Source organism: Halictus rubicundus, unplaced genomic scaffold, assembly GCF_050948215.1.
Source record: "Halictus rubicundus isolate RS-2024b unplaced genomic scaffold, iyHalRubi1_principal scaffold0567, whole genome shotgun sequence".
Classification (NCBI taxonomy): domain Eukaryota; kingdom Metazoa; phylum Arthropoda; class Insecta; order Hymenoptera; family Halictidae; genus Halictus; species Halictus rubicundus.
This window is the reverse complement of record NW_027489108.1, coordinates 83,553-87,500: the sequence shown is the minus strand read 5'-3', so window position 1 is coordinate 87,500 and position 3,948 is coordinate 83,553. Positions and strand designations below refer to the sequence as shown.

Below are 3,948 nucleotides of genomic sequence, written 5' to 3'. Positions count from 1 at the left end.
AGCGTTCCTACCATCTCTGGTCGGAACTCTGTTTTGCATGTATTAGCTCTAGAATTACCACAGTTATCCAAGTAAATGTGGGTACGATCTAAGAAACCATAACTGATTTAATGAGCCATTCGCGGTTTCACCTTAATGCGGCATGTACTGAGACATGCATGGCTTAATCTTTGAGACAAGCATATGACTACTGGCAGGATCAACCAGGGAGCTTCGACAATTTTTCGAATGTCTTCGCCGCCAGCTCTCTTCGAGACAGGTCGACGACACTTTTTCTTCCAATCATATATATATTTTATACTCGTGCAAATTCTCAGAGAACCTTTTGCACGAGATACATATATCTTCTCTTCTCTATAAATATTCAACCTCGAACAAATTCCTTTTCAAATATACCTCCTCCTCCTCTGCGTTCTCGGTTTCTCAATTTTATACGTATATCTTGAACAAGACTTTCTTATAAATATCTTATCTTGTTCAGATATTTTACTTGTTTCAACTTTCTTATAAATATCTTATTGAAACAAGTTTCATACATTCGTTTCATATAATAACATGGTTTGCCTAATCGTGGAGGCGCGTATAGTTCCAAACATGGATCGCGGAAGCACGTAACCACTGCGCTGGACAAAATCGACACAAGTGCCGAGGAAGCGCGGACAGGACGCATGCTGGACTGCGAGAAACCGTGTTCTTCTGCTCGCGCTGGGCATAAACGAAATAGGACACCTCTATTATTTAACGAATTTTTCTCTTTATTCTGTCTTTAAAAGACAGAATTTTTTTTCTCTTTAACTCTATTTTCTCTTTTTCATACCTTAGTCGCTCGGACATAAGAGTTGATGCTCAGTTAGTACGAGTAAACACAAAAGTGAATACAAGTCACCAACCTCCACTAAGGGAAGGCTCGCCACATAAGGGCCATTCGGTCTAGGACACCGACCCGTGGCAATGCTGTGTAGAGAATAATTCGATACGAAGCACGGTACGAAACAGTCAAGACCGAAGTCTCGAGGCGCCCATGACTGCTTCTCGACCGAGATCGTAGAATAGCCACAGACGCGCGCTGCACCGACCGACTCGACCGAACCGTCGACTCTCTTATAGATACCGAACGGCCGGCCGGGACGCCGGCGCCGCGCGGTCAATAGCACGCGCGCTTATGGCCGCAAACCGCCGCGGCAACAGACCTCCCGGCGGGGCTGTTGGAACTTAGAGCGAAAAAAGTATAAAAATTTTTTTCACAAAATATAATAAATTTTAACATTTCTATATTATTTTACACAAAATAACCAACTTTTCATAATTCACCGAACTTTGAAAATTTTTCTAAGTCCCACAAATAAGAGGAAAATTTTTAAGTATCGGTCCTAGACGATTTTCGACGTGATATCACTGTAATATAGACGATTTCTAGCAATATATATCATAACACCAAACTCGCTACAATTATTATTTATCGAGTTATTAGCAAATAATGGACGGATGTGCTACTCCGTCGACAAAACTCTGGAAATTTTTCTAAGTCCCACCGCTAAGAGGAAACTTTTTCCGTATCGGTCCTAGACGATTTTCGACGTGATATCACTGTAATATAGACGGTTTCTAACAATATATATCATAACACCAAACTCGCTACAATTATTATTTATCGAGTTATTAGCAAATAATGGACGGATGTGCTACTCCGTCGGACGTTCGACGAAAATTTTTCTAAGTCCCACCGCCAAGAGGAAACTTTTTCCCTATCGGTCCTAGACGATTTTCGACGTGATATCACTGTAATATAGACGGTTTCTAACAATATATATCATAACACCAAACTCGCTACAATTATTATTCATCGAGTTATTAGCAAATAATGGACGGATGTGCTACTCCGTCGACAAAACTCTGGAAATTTTTCTAAGTCCCACCGCTAAGAGGAAACTTTTTCCGTATCGGTCCTAGACGATTTTCGACGTGATATCACTGTAATATAGACGGTTTCTAACAATATATATCATAACACCAAACTCGCTACAATTATTATTTATCGAGTTATTAGCAAATAATGGACGGATGTGCTACTCCGTCGGACGTTCGACGAAAATTTTTCTAAGTCCCACCGCCAAGAGGAAACTTTTTCCCTATCGGTCCTAGACGATTTTCGACGTGATATCACTGTAATATAGACGGTTTCTAACAATATATATCATAACACCAAACTCGCTACAATTATTATTCATCGAGTTATTAGCAAATAATGGACGGATGTGCTACTCCGTCGGACGTTCGACGAAAATTTTTCTAAGTCCCACCGCCAAGAGGAAACTTTTTCCCTATCGGTCCTAGACGATTTTCGACGTGATATCACTGTAATATAGACGGTTTCTAACAATATATATCATAACACCAAACTCGCTACAATTATTATTCATCGAGTTATTAGCAAATAATGGACGGATGTGCTACTCCGTCGACAAAACTCTGGAAATTTTTCTAAGTCCCACCGCTAAGAGGAAACTTTTTCCGTATCGGTCCTAGACGATTTTCGACGTGATATCACTGTAATATAGACGGTTTCTAACAATATATATCATAACACCAAACTCGCTACAATTATTATTTATCGAGTTATTAGCAAATAATGGACGGATGTGCTACTCCGTCGGACGTTCGACGAAAATTTTTCTAAGTCCCACCGCCAAGAGGAAACTTTTTCCCTATCGGTCCTAGACGATTTTCGACGTGATATCACTGTAATATAGACGGTTTCTAACAATATATATCATAACACCAAACTCGCTACAATTATTATTTATCGAGTTATTAGCAAATAATGGACGGATGTGCTACTCCGTCGACAAAACTCTGGAAATTTTTCTAAGTCCCACCGCCAAGAGGAAACTTTTTCCCTATCGGTCCTAGACGATTTTCGACGTGATATCACTGTAATATAGACGGTTTCTAACAATATATATCATAACACCAAACTCGCTACAATTATTATTTATCGAGTTATTAGCAAATAATGGACGGATGTGCTACTCCGTCGACAAAACTCTGGAAATTTTTCTAAGTCCCACCGCTAAGAGGAAACTTTTTCCGTATCGGTCCTAGACGATTTTCGACGTGATATCACTGTAATATAGACGGTTTCTAACAATATATATCATAACACCAAACTCGCTACAATTATTATTTATCGAGTTATTAGCAAATAATGGACGGATGTGCTACTCCGTCGGACGTTCGACGAAAATTTTTCTAAGTCCCACCGCCAAGAGGAAACTTTTTCCCTATCGGTCCTAGACGATTTTCGACGTGATATCACTGTAATATAGACGGTTTCTAACAATATATATCATAACACCAAACTCGCTACAATTATTATTTATCGAGTTATTAGCAAATAATGGACGGATGTGCTACTCCGTCGACAAAACTCTGGAAATTTTTCTAAGTCCCACCGCCAAGAGGAAACTTTTTCCCTATCGGTCCTAGACGATTTTCGACGTGATATCACTGTAATATAGACGGTTTCTAACAATATATATCATAACACCAAACTCGCTACAATTATTATTTATCGAGTTATTAGCAAATAATGGACGGATGTGCTACTCCGTCGACAAAACTCTGGAAATTTTTCTAAGTCCCACCGCTAAGAGGAAACTTTTTCCGTATCGGTCCTAGACGATTTTCGACGTGATATCACTGTAATATAGACGGTTTCTAACAATATATATCATAACACCAAACTCGCTACAATTATTATTTATCGAGTTATTAGCAAATAATGGACGGATGTGCTACTCCGTCGGACGTTCGACGAAAATTTTTCTAAGTCCCACCGCCAAGAGGAAACTTTTTCCGTATCGGTCCTAGACGATTTTCGACGTGATATCACTGTAATATAGACGGTTTCTAACAATATATATCATAACACCAAACTCGCTACAATTA

General features: G+C 39.3%; 1 non-coding gene across 1 annotated transcript in view; it reads right to left on the bottom strand.

Annotated features, from left to right (window-relative positions):
• LOC143364457 (small subunit ribosomal RNA) overlaps nt 1-210 on the bottom strand; it is a 1,919-nt gene extending 1,709 nt beyond the window's left edge. Inside the window, exon 1 of the ribosomal RNA XR_013084133.1 lies at nt 1-210. This exon is cut by the window's left edge and continues 1,709 nt beyond it. This is a non-coding gene — a ribosomal RNA (small subunit ribosomal RNA).
• Nucleotides 211-3,948: the final 3,738 nt, after the last annotated feature.